Genomic DNA, 17,029 nt, shown 5'->3' on the forward strand with positions numbered 1-17,029 from the left:
GGTTAACAGCCGAACGCGCTAACTGATTGCGCCACAGAGACTCATGCAGTGCTTACACTGGGGCCTGATTGGTGTGCTGTTTGCCTATGCTTCCCAGGCAACCTGAAAATATTTCTAAAATAGCTCTATTTCCCACAGCAAATCAGGGTATCAAGCACTTCCCTACCTCCCCTAATCCACAAACACAGGGGATTTAGTAGAGGACAGAGCCCATCAACAGTGCACCAAATGTCCTCTGTGTAGGCATAACTTGCTATGAGGAGAAAGCCACAGTTGCGCACTTGTGTTAAAAGGGGACAGTGTGCTGAACCCAGAGAACACGGGAGAAATGACTCAGGTTTACTGAGTGGAACACTCTGTGTCTTTGTGCCAAAAACAGCAGCGTCTTTTCGGTTAACAGCCGAACGCGCTAACCAATTGTGCCACAGAGACTCACTGGCATGTGTGTTCTGCCTTTGGCCTGATTGCATTGCTATTTTTTTCTGATTGGCAGAAAACCTGAACTTTTTTCTGAAAAAGGCATGCCTCTCTTAGCACTGCAGTGCATTAGACTGCTCCCTTGCTTCCCTGAGTCCCCAAATACACAACCACCTTGGGCACAATAAAGGACACATTCCAGCAGATTTAGCAAGAGTGCATCAAGATTTCTATATGTAGGTACCTTGCTGAGAAGCAAGACCTGCAGTTGCATTCTTCTGTTAAAAGAGGGCAGCAGAGTGCACCAAGAGAACTTGGGGGAAGTAGCTTATGTTAACTACTTGCCATGATCTTTATAGATCCCTCTGTTTGACTGGGTGAATTCTAATTTCTGGGGTAGAGTAAGCAATTTTTGGATCTAGATGCTGTGCGCAACAGGAATGCTATATACTGCACTGTACTGCTACTGAAAAGTTACCAATTTTACAGGATGTTCAGGTAAGCTTTGTTTCAGAAAACAACTTGCTAGAGGCCCTAGGACAGATTACTGGGACAAAGGAAGAGGGTTTGGGGATTAGCACATCTCCTATGAAAGGTACAGTCACGCCCGAGACAACTCTGAGTGCCTCCTCAAATTCTAAGAAATGCGATCTGGGGTCCTACGCCTTTTATTGCCAGTGGATCTTTGTGTTTCAGACAAATGTGCACGCCTCCCAGAGCCCCATGCAATGCACTTAGGGAAATGGGGGAAGGTGATGTGAAGCCCTCTCGCTGACAATGTCTCTCTTGTCTATAATGTATCTATGAGAGAGAGAGAAATAGGCAATGCGAGAGTGAAAAAGTAAAATGGAAATGTGTCTACTGAGACCAGTATAAGGGGAAATCCTCACAATCCAGGACCGACAGTTGATTGGGAGGGCGCTTACAGGTTTCCGACACCAGACCGGTACCTGAACTCACAAACCCAAACTGCAAAGTGATGGGCATTGCCACTAGACTGCCGACCCCCTTTCGGGCCTCAGCATATATCCTTTAGTCACACCTAGAGTTCCCAGGACAGTGCAGCATTCAGCGATTACACGAAAATATTGACAGCGCTAGGAGGCCATGCAAATGGCAGAGGTATGCTTTACAAAGCCCACGTAGCGTGCACAAAACAGGACATCAGTCAGGCCCACTTGAAGAGATGGTAAAGAGGAAATACTTCTGCTGCATCCAGTAAAACATAGAGATTGGCCTGCTTTAAAGGTTGACCATGTCCTTCATGGGTGTCTGTCAATATGATACTTCCCTGCTGCAAAGCTTACATTCGAAACGCCAGAACAACTAGGCCCAGAGCACAAAGATGCAGTCAGGTTGAAATAACGAGATACTGAAGAGCAATTTTGTATTTCAGAGTGGGAAAAGCAAATATGACCCCGACGTGATTTGAACACGCAACCTTCTGATCTGGAGTCAGACGCGCTACCATTGCGCCACGAGGTCCTTGTGGCAATCCACCTGGTGTGTCTGATGACAGAATAAAGGTAGGAGACGTGCATGGACCTGCAGAGCCTCATTGCTTCTTTAGGTAGACTGGCTAGGATAGCTTCCTTCTGTGCATCAGTACACGCTGCAGCCAAACCCTTCCCATGAAGTCTTGATGTTTATGAATTGAATGGCGAGTTTTGAAAAACTAAAGCAAGCGAGAAGAATTGCTTACAGTTTATTGGATTTTTTGGACGTCAGCAGACGAGACCTGCGAGAGGTAAACAGAAGTTCATAGTTGGTCATGCTGAATTTTTGAGCCAAAATGCATCGTCCCTGGGTGGGCTTGAACCACCAACCTTTCGGTTAACAGCCGAACGCGCAAACCGATTGCGCCACAGAGACTCATGTAGTGCCTACACTGGGGGCTGATTGGTGTGCTGTTTGCTTATGCTTCCCAGGCAACCTGAAAATATTTCTAAAATAGCTCTATTTCCCACAGCAAATCCGGGTATGAAGTACTTCCCTACCTCCCGTAATCCACAAACACAGGGGATTTAGTAGAGGACAGAGCCCATCAACAGTGCACCAAATGCCCTCTGTGTAGGCATAACTTGCTATGAGGAGAAAGCCACAGTTGCGCACTTGTGTTAAAAGGGGACAGTAGGCTGAACCCAGAGAACACGGGAGAAATGACTCAGGTTTACTGAGTGGAACACTCTGTGTCTTTGTGCCCAAAACAGCAGCGTCTTTTCGGTTAACAGCCGAACGCGCTAACCAATTGCGCCACAGAGACTCACTGGCATGTGTGTTCTGCCTTTGGCCTGATTGCATTGCTATTTTTTTCTGATTGGCAGAAAACCTGAACTTTTTTCTGAAAAAGGCATGCCTCTCGTAGCACTGCAGTGCATTAGATTGCTCCCTTGCTTCCCTGAGTCCCCAAATACACAACCACCTTGGGCACAATAGAAGACACATTCCAGCAGATTTAGCAAGAGTGCACCATGGTTTCTATATGTAGGTACCTTGCTGAGAAGCAAGACCTGCAGTTGCATTCTTCTGTTAAAAGAGGGCAGCAGAGTGCACCAAGAGAACTTGGGGGAAGTAGCTTATGTTAACTACTTGCCATGCTCTTTATAGATCCCTCTGTTTGACTGGGTGAATTCTAATTTCTGGGGTAGAGTAAGCAATTTTTGGATCTAGATGCTGTGCGCAACAGGAATGCTATATACTTCACTGTACTGCTACTGAAAAGTTACCAATTTTACAGGATGTTCAGGTAAGCTTTGTTTCAGAAAACAACTTGCTAGAGGCACTAAGACAGATTACTGGGACAAAGGAAGAGGGTTTGGGGATTAGCACATCTCCTATGAAAGGTACAGTCACGCCCGAGACAACTCTGAGTGTCACCTCAAATTCTAAGAAATGCAAACTAGGGACCTACGCTTTTTATTGCCAGTGGATCTTTGTGTTTCAGACAAATGTGCACGCCTCCCAGAGCCCCTTGCAATGCACTTAGGGAAATGGGGGAAGTTGCTGTGAAGCCCTCTCGCTGGCAATGTCTCTCTTGTCTATAATGTATCTATGAGAGAGAGAGAAATAGGCAATGCGAGAGTGAAAAAGTAAAATGGAAATGTGTCTACTGAGACCAGTATAAGGGGAAATCCTCACAATCCAGGACCGACAGTTGATTGGGAGGGCGCTTACAGGTTTCCAACACCAGACCGGTACCTGAACTCACAAACCCAAACTGCAAAGTGATGGGCATTGCCACTAGACTGCCGACCCCCTTTCGGGGCCCCAGCATATATCCTTTAGTCACACCTAGAGTTCCCACGACAGTGCAGCATTCAGCGATTACACGAAAATATTGACAGCGCTAGGAGGCCATGCAAATGGCAGAGGTATGCTTTACAAAGCCCACGTAGCGTGCACAAACAGCACATCAGTCAGGCCCACTTGAAGAGATGGTAAAGAGGAAATACTTCTGCTGCATCCAGTAAAACATAGAGATTGGCCTGCTTTAAAGGTTGACCATGTCCTTCATGGGTGTCTGTCAATATGATACTTCCCTGCTGCAAAGCTTACATTCGAAACGCCAGAACAACTAGGCCCAGAGCACAAAGATGCAGTCAGGTTGAATTAACGAGATACTGAAGAGCAATTTTATAATTCAGAGTGGGAAAAGCAAATATGCCCCCGACGTGATTTGAACACGAAACCTTCTGATCTGGAGTCAGACGCGCTACCATTGCGCCACGAGGTCCTTGCGGCAGTTCACCTGGTGTGTCTGATGACAGAATAAAGGTAGGAGACGTACATGCACCTGCAGAGCCTCATTGCTTCTTTAAGTAGACTGGCTAGGATAGCTTCCTTCTGTGCATCAGTACACGCTGCAGCCAAACCCTTCCCATGAAGTCTTGATGTTTATGAATTGAATGGCAAGTTTTGAAAAACTAAAGCAAGCGAGAAGAATTGCTTGCAGTTTATTGGATTTTTTGGACGTCAGCAGACGAGACCTGCGAGAGGTAAACAGAAGTCCATAGTTGGTCATGCTGAATTTTTGAGCCAAAATGCATCGTCCCTGGGTGGGCTTGAACCACCAACCTTTCAGCCGAACGCGCTAACCGATTGCGCCACAGAGACTCATGCAGTGCTTACACTGGGGCCTGATTGGTGTGCTGTTTGCTTATGCTTCCCAGGCAACCTGAAAATATTTCTAAAATAGCTCTATTTCCCACAGCAAATCAGGGTATCAAGCACTTCCCTACCTCCCCTAATCCACAAACACAGGGGATTTAGTAGAGGACAGAGCCCATCAACAGTGCACCAAATGTCCTCTGTGTAGGCATAACTTGCTATGAGGAGAAAGCCACAGTTGCGCACTTGTGTTAAAAGGGGACAGTAGGCTGAACCCAGAGAACACGGGAGAAATGACTCAGGTTTACTGAGTGGAACACTCTGTGTCTTTGTGCCAAAAACAGCAGCGTCTTTTCGGTTAACAGCCGAACGCGCTAACCAATTGTGCCACAGAGACTCACTGGCATGTGTGTTCTGCCTTTGGCCTGATTGCATTGCTATTTTTTTCTGATTGGCAGAAAACCTGAACTTTTTTCTGAAAAAGGCATGCCTCTCGTAGCACTGCAGTGCATTAGACTGCTCCCTTGCTTCCCTGAGTCCCCAAATACACAACCACCTTGGGCACAATAGAAGACACATTCCAGCAGATTTAGCAAGAGTGCACCAAGGATTCTATATGTAGGTACCTTGCTGAGAAGCAAGACCTGCAGTTGCATTCTTCTGTTAAAAGAGGGCAGCAGAGTGCACCAAGAGAACTTGGGGGAAGTAGCTTATGTTAACTACTTGCCATGATCTTTATAGATCCCTCTGTTTGACTGGGTGAATTCTAATTTCTGGGGTAGAGTAAGCAATTTTTGGATCTAGATGCTGTGCGCAACAGGAATGCTATATACTGCACTGTACTGCTACTGAAAAGTTACCAATTTTACAGGATGTTCAGGTAAGCTTTGTTTCAGAAAACAACTTGCTAGAGGCCCTAGGACAGATTACTGGGACAAAGGAAGAGGGTTTGGGGATTAGCACATCGCCTATGAAAGGTACAGTCACGCCCGAGACAACTCTGAGTGCCTCCTCAAATTCTAAGAAATGCGAACTGGGGTCTTACGCCTTTTATTGCCAGTGGATCTTTGTGTTTCAGACAAATGTGCACGCCTCCCAGAGCCCCATGCAATGCACTTAGGGAAAGGGGGGAAGGTGCTGTGAAGCCCACTCGCTGACAATGTCTCTCTTGTCTATAATGTATCTATGAGAGAGAGAGAAATAGGCAATGTGAGAGTGAAAAAGTAAAATGGAAATGTGTCTACTGAGACCAGTATAAGGGGAAATCCTCACAATCCAGGACCGACAGTTGATTGGGAGGGCGCTTACAGGTTTCCGACACCAGACCGGTACCTGAACTCACAAACCCAAACTGCAAAGTGATGCCCATTGCCACTAGACTGCCGACCCCCTTTCGGGGCCCCAGCATATATCCTTTAGTCACACCTAGAGTTCCCGGGACAGTGCAGCATTCAGCGATTACACGAAAATATTGACAGCGCTAGGAGACCATGCAAATGGCAGAGGTATGCTTTACAAAGCCCACGTAGCGTGCACAAAACAGCACATCAGTCAGGCCCACTTGAAGAGATGGTAAAGAGGAAATACTTCTGCTGCATCCAGTAAAACATAGAGATTGGCCTGCTTTAAAGGTTGACCATGTCCTTCATGGGTGTCTGTCAATATGATACTTCCCTGCTGCAAAGCTTACATTCGAAACGCCAGAACAACTAGGCCCAGAGCACAAAGATGCAGTCAGGTTGAAATAACGAGATACTGAAGAGCAATTTTGTATTTCAGAGTGGGAAAAGCAAATATGCCCCCGACGTGATTTGAACACGCAACTTTCTGATCTGGAGTCAGACGCCCTACCATTGCGCCACGAGGTCCTAGTGGCAGTCCACCTGGTGTGTCTGATGACAGAATAAAGGTAGGAGACGTACATGCACCTGCAGAGCCTCATTGCTTCTTTAAGTAGACTGGCAAGGATAGCTTCCTTCTGTGCATCAGTGCACGCTGCAGCCAAACCCTTCCCATGAAGTCTTGATGTTTATGAATTGAATGGCAAGTTTTGAAAAACTAAAGCAAGCGAGAAGAATTGCTTACAGTTTATTGGATTTTTTGGACGTCAGCAGACGAGACCTGCGAGAGGTAAACAGAAGTTCGTAGTTGGTCATGCTGAATTTTTGAGCCAAAATGCATCGTCCCTGGGTGGGCTTGAACCACCAACCTTTCGGTTAACAGCCGAACGCGCTAACCGATTGCGCCACAGAGACTCATGCAGTGCTTACACTGGGGCCTGATTGGTGTGCTGTTTGCTTATGCTTCCCAGGCAACCTGAAAATATTTCTAAAATAGCTCTAATTCCCACAGCAAATCAGGGTATCAAGCACTTCCCTACCTCCCCTAATCCACAAACACAGGGGATTTAGTAGAGGACAGAGCCCATCAACAGTGCACCAAATGTCCTCTGTGTAGGCATAACTTGCTATGAGGAGAAAGCCACAGTTGCGCACTTGTGTTAAAAGGGGACAGTAGGCGGAACCCAGAGAACACGGGAGAAATGACTCAGGTTTACTGAGTGGAACACTCTGTGTCTTTGTGCCAAAAACAGCAGCGTCTTTTCGGTTAACAGCCGAATGCGCTAACCAATTGCGCCACAGAGACTCACTGGCATGTGTGTTCTGCCTTTGGCCTGATTGCATTGCTATTTTTTTCTGATTGGCAGAAAACCTGAACTTTTTTCTGAAAAAGGCATGCCTCTCTTAGCACTGCAGTGCATTAGACTGCTCCCTTGCTTCCCTGAGTCCCCAAATACACAACCACCTTGGGCACAATAGAAGACACATTCCAGCAGATTTAGCAAGAGTGCACCAAGGATTCTATATGTAGGTACCTTGCTGAGAAGCAGGACCTGCAGTTGCATTCTTCTGTTAAAAGAGGGCAGCAGAGTGCACCAAGAGAACTTGGGGGAAGTAGCTTATGTTAACTACTTGCCATGATCTTTATAGATCCCTCTGTTTGACTGGGTGAATTCTAATTTCTGGGGTAGAGTAAGCAATTTTTGGATCTAGATGCTGTGCGCAACAGGAATGCTATATACTGCACTGTACTGCTACTGAAAAGTTACCAATTTTACAGGATGTTCAGGTAAGCTTTGTTTCAGAAAACAACTTGCTAGAGGCCCTAGGACAGATTACTGGGACAAAGGAAGAGGGTTTGGGGATTAGCACATCGCCTATGAAAGGTACAGTCACGCCCGAGACAACTCTGAGTGCCTCCTCAAATTCTAAGAAATGCGAACTGGGGTCTTACGCCTTTTATTGCCAGTGGATCTTTGTGTTTCAGACAAATGTGCACGCCTCCCAGAGCCCCATGCAATGCACTTAGGGAAAGGGGGGAAGGTGCTGTGAAGCCCACTCGCTGACAATGTCTCTCTTGTCTATAATGTATCTATGAGAGAGAGAGAAATAGGCAATGTGAGAGTGAAAAAGTAAAATGGAAATGTGTCTACTGAGACCAGTATAAGGGGAAATCCTCACAATCCAGGACCGACAGTTGATTGGGAGGGCGCTTACAGGTTTCCGACACCAGACCGGTACCTGAACTCACAAACCCAAACTGCAAAGTGATGCCCATTGCCACTAGACTGCCGACCGCCTTTCGGGCCTCAGCATATATCCTTTAGTCACACCTAGAGTTCCCAGGACAGTGCAGCATTCAGCGATTACACGAAAATATTGACAGCGCTAGGAGGCCATGCAAATGGCAGAGGTATGCTTTACAAAGCCCACGTAGCGTGCACAAAACAGCACATCAGTCAGGCCCACTTGAAGAGATGGTAAAGAGGAAATACTTCTGCTGCATCCAGTAAAACATAGAGATTGGCCTGCTTTAAAGGTTGACCATGTCCTTCATGGGTGTCTGTCAATATGATACTTCCCTGCTGCAAAGTTTACATTCGAAACGCCAGAACAACTAGGCCCAGAGCACAAAGATGCAGTAAGGTTGAAATAACGAGATACTGAAGAGCAATTGTATATTTCAGAGTGGGAAAAGCAAATATGACCCCGACGTGATTTGAACACGAAACCTTCGGATCTGGAGTCAGACGCGCTACCATTGCGCCACGAGGTCCATGCGGCACTCCATCTGGTGTGTCTGATGACAGAATAAAGGTAAGAGACGTACATGGACCTGCAGAGCCTCATTGCTTCTTTAAGTAGACTGGCTAGGATAGCTTCCTTCTGTGCATCAGTACACGCTGCAGCCAAACCCTTCCCATGAAGTCTTGATGTTTATGAATTGAATGGCAAGTTTTGAAAAACTAAAGCAAGCGAGAAGAATTGCTTGCAGTTTATTGGATTTTTTGGACGTCAGCAGACGAGACCTGCGAGAGGTAAACAGAAGTTCATAGTTGGTCATGCTGAATTTTTGAGCCAAAATGCACCGTCCCTGGGTGGGCTTGAAACACCAACCTTTCGGTTAACAGCCGAACGCGCTAACCGATTGCGCCACAGAGACTCATGCAGTGCTTACACTGGGGCCTGATTGGTGTGCTGTTTGCTTATGCTTCCCAGGCAACCTGAAAATATTTCTAAAATAGCTCTATTTCCCACAGCAAATCAGGATATCAAGCACTTCCCTACCTCCCCTAATCCACAAACACAGGGGATTTAGTAGAGGACAGAGCCCATCAACAGTGCACCAAATGTCCTCTGTGTAGGCATAACTTGCTATGAGGAGAAAGCCACAGTTGCGCACTTGTGTTAAAAGGGGACAGTAGGCTGAACCCAGAGAACACGGGAGAAATGACTCAGGTTTACTGAGTGGAACACTCTGTGTCTTTGTGCCAAAAACAGCAGCGTCTTTTCGGTTAACAGCCGAACGCGCTAACCAATTGTGCCACAGAGACTCACTGGCATGTGTGTTCTGCCTTTGGCCTGATTGCATTGCTATTTTTTTCTGATTGGCAGAAAACCTGAACTTTTTTCTGAAAAAGGCATGCCTCTCGTAGCACTGCAGTGCATTAGACTGCTCCCTTGCTTCCCTGAGTCCCCAAATACACAACCACCTTGGGCACAATAGAAGACACATTCCAGCAGATTTAGCAAGAGTGCACCAAGGTTTCTATATGTAGGTACCTTGCTGAGAAGCAAGACCTGCAGTTGCATTCTTCTGTTAAAAGAGGGCAGCAGAGTGCACCAAGAGAACTTGGGGGAAGTAGCTTATGTTAACTACTTGCCATGCTCTTTATAGATCCCTCTGTTTGACTGGGTGAATTCTAATTTCTGGGGTAGAGTAAGCAATTTTTGGATCTAGATGCTGTGCGCAACAGGAATGCTATATACTGCACTGTACTGCTACTGAAAAGTTACCAATTTTACAGGATGTTCAGGTAAGCTTTGTTTCAGAAAACAACTTGCTAGAGGCCCTAGGACAGATTACTGGGACAAAGGAAGAGGGTTTGGGGATTAGCACATCTCCTATGAAAGGTACAGTCACGCCCGAGAAAACTCTGAGTGCCTCCTCAAATTCTAAGAAATGCGAACTGGGGTCCTACGCCTTTTATTGCTAGGGGATCTTTGTGTTTCAGACAAATGTGCACGCCTCCCAGAGCCCCTTGCAATGCACTTAGGGAAATGGGGGAAGGTGCTGTGAAGCCCTCTCGCTGACAATGTCTCTCTTGTCTATAATGTATCTATGAGAGAGAGAGAAATAGGCAATGCGAGAGTGAAAAAGTAAAATGGAAATGTGTCTACTGAGACCAGTATAAGGGGAAATCCTCACAATCCAGGACCGACAGTTGATTGGGAGGGCGCTTACAGGTTTCCGACACCAGACCGGTACCTGAACTCACAAACCCAAACTGCAAAGTGATGGGCATTGCCACTAGACTGCCGACCCCCTTTCGGGGCCCCAGCATATATCCTTTAGTCACACCTAGAGTTCCCAGGACACTGCAGCATTCAGCGATTACACGAAAATATTGACAGCGCTAGGAGGCCATGCAAATGGCAGAGGTATGCTTTACAAAGCCCACGTAGCGTGCACAAAACAGCACATCAGTCAGGCCCATTTGAAGAGATGGTAAAGAGGAAATACTTCTGCTGCATCCAGTAAAACATAGAGATTGGCCTGCTTTAAAGGTTGACCATGTCCTTCATGGGTGTCTGTCAATATGATACTTCCCTGCTGCAAAGCTTACATTCGAAACGCCAGAACAACTAGGCCCAGAGCACAAAGATGCAGTCAGGTTGAAATAACGAGATACTGAAGAGCAATTTTGTATTTCAGAGTGGGAAAAGCAAATATGCCCCCGACGTGATTTGAACACGCAACCTTCTGATCTGGAGTCAGACGCCCTACCATTGCGCAACGAGGTCCTAGTGGCAGTCCACCTGTTGTGTCTGATGACAGAATAAAGGTAGGAGACGTACATGCACCTGCAGAGCCTGATTGATTCTTTAAGTAGACTGGCTAGGATAGCTTCCTTCTGTGCATCAGTACACGCTGCAGCCAAACCCTTCCCATGAAGTCTTGATGTTTATGAATTGAATGGCAAGTTTTGAAAAACTAAAGCAAGCGAGAAGAATTGCTTGCAGTTTATTGGATTTTTTGGACGTCAGCAGACGAGACCTGCGAGAGGTAAACAGAAGTTCATAGTTGGTCATGCTGAATTTTTGAGCCAAAATGCATCGTCCCTGGGTGGGCTTGAACCACCAACCTTTCGGTTAACAGCCGAACGCGCTAACCGATTGCGCCACAGAGACTCATGCAGTGCTTACACTGGGGCCTGATTGGTGTGCTGTTTGCTTATGCTCCCCAGGCAACCTGAAAATATTTCTAAAATAGCTCTATTTCCCACAGCAAATCAGGGTATCAAGTACTTCCCTACCTCCCGTAATCCACAAACACAGGGGATTTAGTAGAGGACAGAGCCCATCAACAGTGCACCAAATGCCCTCTGTGTAGGCATAACTTGCTATGAGGAGAAAGCCACAGTTGCGCACTTGTGTTAAAAGGGGACAGTAGGCTGAACCCAGAGAACACAGGAGAAATGACTCAGGTTTACTGAGTGGAACACTCTGTGTCTTTGTGCCAAAAACAGCAGCGTCTTTTCGGTTAACAGCAGAACGCGCTAACCAATTGCGCCACAGAGACTCACTGGCATGTGTGTTCTGCCTTTGGCCTGATTGCATTGCTATTTTTTTCTGATTGGCAGAAAACCTGAACTTTTTTCTGAAAAAGGCATGCCTCTCTTAGCACTGCAGTGCATTAGACTGCTCCCTTGCTTCCCTGAGTCCCCAAATACACAACCACCTTGGGCACAATAGAAGACACATTCCAGCAGATTTAGCAAGAGTGCACCAAGGATTCTATATGTAGGTACCTTGCTGAGAAGCAAGACCTGCAGTTGCATTCTTCCGTTAAAAGAGGGCAGCAGAGTGCACCAAGAGAACTTGGGGGAAGTAGCTTATGTTAACTACTTGCCATGATCTTTATAGATCCCCCTGTTTGACTGGGTGAATTCTAATTTCTGGGGTAGAGTAAGCAATTTTTGGATCTAGATGCTGTGCGCAACAGGAATGCTATATACTGCACTGTACTGCTACTGAAAAGTTACCAATTTTACAGGATGTTCAGGTAAGCTTTGTTTCAGAAAACAACTTGCTAGAGGCCCTAGGACAGATTACTGGGACAAAGGAAGAGGGTTTGGGGATTAGCACATCTCCTATGAAAGGTACAGTCACGCCCGAGACAACTCTGAGTGCCTCCTCAAATTCTAAGAAATGCGAACTGGGGTCCTACGCCTTTTATTGCCAGTGGATCTTTGTGTTTCAGACAAATGTGCACGCCTCCCAGAGCCCCATGCAATGCACTTAGGGAAATGGGGGAAGGTGCTGTGCAACCCTCTCGCTGACAATGTCTCTCTTGTCTATAATGTATCTATGAGAGAGAGAGAAATAGGCAATGCAAGAGTGAAAAAGTAAAATGGAAATGTGTCTACTGAGACCAGTATAAGGGGAAATCCTCACAATCCAGGACCGACAGTTGATTGGGAGGGCGCTTACAGGTTTCCGACACCAGACCGGTACCTGAACTCACAAACCCAAACTGCAAAGTGATGGGCATTGCCACTAGACTGCCGACCCCCTTTCGGGGCCCCAGCATATATCCTTTAGTCACACCTAGAGTTCCCAGGACAGTGCAGCATTCAGCGATTACACGAAAATATTGACAGCTCTAGGAGGCCATGCAAATGGCAGAGGTATGCTTTACAAAGCCCACGTAGCGTGCACAAAACAGCACATCAGTCAGGCCCACTTGAAGAGATGGTAAAGAGGAAATACTTCTGCTGCATCCAGTAAAACATAGAGATTGGCCTGCTTTAAAGGTTGACCATGTCCTTCATGGGTGTCTGTCAATATGATACTTCCCTGCTGCAAAGTTTACATTCGAAACGCCAGAACAACTAGGCCCAGAGCACAAAGATGCAGTCAGGTTGAAATAACGAGATACTGAAGAGCAATTTTATATTTCAGAGTGGGAAAAGCAAATATGACCCCGACGTGATTTGAACACGAAACCTTCGGATCTGGAGTCAGACCCGCTACCATTGCGCCACGAGGTCCATGCGGCACTCCACCTGGTGTGTCTGATGACAGAATAAAGGTAGGAGACGTACATGCACCTGCAGAGCCTCATTGCTTCTTTAAGTAGACTGGCTAGGATAGCTTCCTTCTGTGCATCAGTACACGCTGCAGCCAAACCCTTCCCATGAAGTCTTGATGTTTATGAATTGAATGGCAAGTTTTGAAAAACTAAAGCAAGCGAGAAGAATTGCTTGCAGTTTATTGGATTTTTTGGACGTCAGCAGACGAGACCTGCGAGAGGTAAACAGAAGTTCATAGTTGGTCACGCTGAATTTTTGAGCCAAAATGCATCGTCCCTGGGTGGGCTTGAACCACCAACCTTTCGGTTAACAGCCGAACGCGCTAACCGATTGCGCCACAGAGACTCATGCAGTGCTTACACTGGGGCCTTATTGGTGTGCTGTTTGCTTATGCTTCCCAGGCAACCTGAAAATATTTCTAAAATAGCTCTATTTCCCACAGCAAATCAGGGTATCAAGCACTTCCCTACCTCCCCTAATCCACAAACACAGGGGATTTAGTAGAGGACAGAGCCCATCAACAGTGCATCAAATGTCCACTGTCTAGGCATAACTTTTTATGAGGAGAAAGCCACAGTTGCGCACTTGTGTTAAAAGGGGACAGTAGGCTGAACCCAGAGAACACGGGAGAAATGACTCAGGTTTACTGAGTGGAACACTCTGTGTCTTTGTGCCAAAAACAGCAGCGTCTTTTCGGTTAACAGCCGAACGCGCTAACCAATTGTGCCACAGAGACTCACTGGCATGTGTGTTCTGCCTTTGGCCTGATTGCATTGCTATTTTTTTCTGATTGGCAGAAAACCTGAACTTTTTTCTGAAAAAGGCATGCCTCTCGTAGCACTGCAGTGCATTAGACTGCTCCCTTGCTTCCCTGAGTCCCCAAATACACAACCACCTTGGGCACAATAGAAGACACATTCCAGCAGATTTAGCAAGAGTGCACCAAGGTTTCTATATGTAGGTACCTTGCTGAGAAGCAAGACCTGCAGTTGCATTCTTCTGTTAAAAGAGGGCAACAGAGTGCACCAAGAGAACTTGGGGGAAGTAGCTTATGTTAACTACTTGCCATGATCTTTATAGATCCCTCTGTTTGACTGAGTGAATTCTAATTTCTGGGGTAGAGTAAGCAATTTTTGGATCTAGATGCTGTGCGCAACAGGAATGCTATATACTGCACTGTACTGCTACTGAAAAGTTAGCAATTTTACAGGATGTTCAGGTAAGCTTTGTTTCAGAAAACAACTTGCTAGAGGCCCTAGGACAGATTACTGGGACAAAGGAAGAGGGTTTGGGGATTAGCACATCTCCTATGAAAGGTACAGTCACGCCCGAGACAACTCTGAGTGCCTCCTCAAATTCTAAGAAATGCGAACTGGGGTCCTACGCCTTTTATTGCCAGTGGATCTTTGTGTTTCAGACAAATGTGCACGCCTCCCAGAGCCCCATGCAATGCACTTAGGGAAATGGGGGAAGGTGCTGTGCAACCCTCTCGCTGACAATGTCTCTCTTGTCTATAATGTATCTATGAGAGAGAGAGAAATAGGCAATGCGAGAGTGAAAAAGTAAAATGGAAATGTGTCTACTGAGACCAGTATAAGGGGAAATCCTCACAATCCAGGACCGACAGTTGATTGGGAGGGCGCTTACAGTTTTCTGACACCAGACCGGTACCTGAACTCACAAACCCAAACTACAAAGTGATGGGCATTGCCACTAGACTGCCGACCCCCTTTCGGGGCCCCAGCATATATCCTTTAGTCACACCTAGAGTTCCCAGGACAGTGCAGCATTCAGCGATTACACGAAAATATTGACAGCGCTAGGAGGCCATGCAAATGGCAGAGGTATGCTTTACAAAGCCCACGTAGCGTGCACAAAACAGCACATCAGTCAGGCCCACTTGAAGAGATGGTAAAGAGGAAATACTTCTGCTGCATCCAGTAAAACATAGAGATTGGCCTGCTTTAAAGGTTGACCATGTCCTTCATGGGTGTCTGTCAATATGATACTTCCCTGCTGCAAAGCTTACATTCGAAACGCCAGAACAACTAGGCCCAGAGCACAAAGATGCAGTCAGGTTGAAATAACGAGATACTGAAGAGCAATTTTGTATTTCAGAGTGGGAAAAGCAAATATGCCCCCGACGTGATTTGAACACGCAACCTTCTGATCTGGAGTCAGACGCCCTACCATTGCGCCACGAGGTCCTAGTGGCAGTCCACCTGGTGTGTCTGATGACAAAATAAAGGTAGGAGACGTACATGCACCTGCAGAGCATCATTGCTTCTTTAAGTAGACTGGCTAGGAGGATAGCTTCCTTCTGTGCATCAGTACACGCTGCAGCCAAACCCTTCCCATGAAGTCTTGATGTTTATGAATTGAATGGCAAGTTTTGAAAAACTAAAGCAAGCGAGAAGAATTGCTTGCAGTCTATTGGATTTTTTGGACGTCAGCAGACGAGACCTGCGAGAGGTAAACAGAAGTTCATAGTTGGTCATGCTGAATTTTTGAGCCAAAATGCATCGTCCCTGGGTGGGCTTGAACCACCAACCTTTCGGTTAACAGCCGAACGCGCTAACCGATTGCGCCACAGAGACTCATGCAGTGCTTACACTGGGGCCTGATTGGTGTGCTGTTTGCTTATGCTCCCCAGGCAACCTGAAAATATTTCTAAAATAGCTCTATTTCCCACAGCAAATCAGGGTATCAAGTACTTCCCTACCTCCCGTAATCCACAAACACAGGGGATTTAGTAGAGGACAGAGCCCATCAACAGTGCACCAAATGCCCTCTGTGTAGGCATAACTTGCTATGAGGAGAAAGCCACAGTTGCGCACTTGTGTTAAAAGGGGACAGTAGGCTGAACCCAGAGAACACGGGAGAAATGACTCAGGTTTACTGAGTGGAACACTCTGTGTCTTTGTGCCAAAAACAGCAGCGTCTTTTCGGTTAACAGCCGAACGCGCTAACCAATTGCGCCACAGAGACTCACTGGCATGTGTGTTCTGCCTTTGGCCTGATTGCATTGCTATTTTTTTCTGATTGGCAGAAAACCTGAACTTTTTTCTGAAAAAGGCATGCCTCTCTTAGCACTGCAGTGCATTAGACTGCTCCCTTGCTTCCCTGAGTCCCCAAATACACAACCACCTTGGGCACAATAGAAGACACATTCCAGCAGATTTAGCAAGAGTGCACCAAGGATTCTATATGTAGGTACCTTGCTGAGAAGCAGGACCTGCAGTTGCATTCTTCTGTTAAAAGAGGGCAGCAGAGTGCACCAAGAGAACTTGGGGGAAGTAGCTTATGTTAACTACTTGCCATGATCTTTATAGATCCCTCTGTTTGACTGGGTGAATTCTAATTTCTGGGGTAGAGTAAGCAATTTTTGGATCTAGATGCTGTGCGCAACAGGAATGCTATATACTGCACTGTACTGCTACTGAAAAGTTACCAATTTTACAGGATGTTCAGGTAAGCTTTGTTTCAGAAAACAACTTGCTAGAGGCCCTAGGACAGATTACTGGGACAAAGGAAGAGGGTTTGGGGATTAGCACATCTCCTATGAAAGGTACAGTCACGCCCGAGACAACTCTGAGTGCCTCCTCAAATTCTAAGAAATGCGAACTGGGGTCCTACGCCTTTTATTGCTAGGGGATCTTTGTGTTTCAGACAAATGTGCACGCCTCCCAGAGCCCCATGCAATGCACTTAGGGAAATGGGGGAAGGTGCTGTGAAGCCCTCTCGCTGACAATGTCTCTCTTGTCTATAATGTATCTATGAGAGAGAGAGAAATAGGCAATGCGAGAGTGAAAAAGTAAAATGGAAATGTGTCTACTGAGACCAGTATAA

The 17,029-nt window shown here is 46.4% G+C and overlaps 9 non-coding genes across 9 annotated transcripts; all 9 read right to left on the reverse strand.

Annotated features, from left to right (window-relative positions):
• Positions 1 to 1,830: 1,830 nt before the first annotated feature.
• On the reverse strand, positions 1,831 to 1,902 carry TRNAW-CCA (transfer RNA tryptophan (anticodon CCA)). Its single transcript has one exon. It is a non-coding gene; the product is annotated as a tRNA-Trp (tRNA).
• Positions 1,903 to 2,215: 313 nt separating this feature from the next.
• Positions 2,216 to 2,289, reverse strand: TRNAN-GUU (transfer RNA asparagine (anticodon GUU)). Its single transcript has one exon. It is a non-coding gene; the product is annotated as a tRNA-Asn (tRNA).
• A 1,789-nt stretch (positions 2,290 to 4,078) lies between these two features.
• On the reverse strand, positions 4,079 to 4,150 carry TRNAW-CCA (transfer RNA tryptophan (anticodon CCA)). The gene has a single exon. It is a non-coding gene; the product is annotated as a tRNA-Trp (tRNA).
• A 2,555-nt stretch (positions 4,151 to 6,705) lies between these two features.
• TRNAN-GUU (transfer RNA asparagine (anticodon GUU)) lies at positions 6,706 to 6,779 on the reverse strand. Its single transcript has one exon. It is a non-coding gene; the product is annotated as a tRNA-Asn (tRNA).
• Positions 6,780 to 8,953: 2,174 nt separating this feature from the next.
• Positions 8,954 to 9,027, reverse strand: TRNAN-GUU (transfer RNA asparagine (anticodon GUU)). Its single transcript has one exon. It is a non-coding gene; the product is annotated as a tRNA-Asn (tRNA).
• A 2,175-nt stretch (positions 9,028 to 11,202) lies between these two features.
• TRNAN-GUU (transfer RNA asparagine (anticodon GUU)) lies at positions 11,203 to 11,276 on the reverse strand. The gene has a single exon. It is a non-coding gene; the product is annotated as a tRNA-Asn (tRNA).
• Positions 11,277 to 13,451: 2,175 nt separating this feature from the next.
• On the reverse strand, positions 13,452 to 13,525 carry TRNAN-GUU (transfer RNA asparagine (anticodon GUU)). Its single transcript has one exon. It is a non-coding gene; the product is annotated as a tRNA-Asn (tRNA).
• A 1,790-nt stretch (positions 13,526 to 15,315) lies between these two features.
• TRNAW-CCA (transfer RNA tryptophan (anticodon CCA)) lies at positions 15,316 to 15,387 on the reverse strand. Its single transcript has one exon. It is a non-coding gene; the product is annotated as a tRNA-Trp (tRNA).
• A 316-nt stretch (positions 15,388 to 15,703) lies between these two features.
• Positions 15,704 to 15,777, reverse strand: TRNAN-GUU (transfer RNA asparagine (anticodon GUU)). Its single transcript has one exon. It is a non-coding gene; the product is annotated as a tRNA-Asn (tRNA).
• Positions 15,778 to 17,029: the final 1,252 nt, after the last annotated feature.

The sequence above is a fragment of the Ambystoma mexicanum genome, chromosome 11, assembly GCF_040938575.1.
Source record: "Ambystoma mexicanum isolate Mex_15411 chromosome 11, UKY_AmexF1_1, whole genome shotgun sequence".
Taxonomy (NCBI): Eukaryota; Metazoa; Chordata; class Amphibia; order Caudata; family Ambystomatidae; genus Ambystoma; species Ambystoma mexicanum.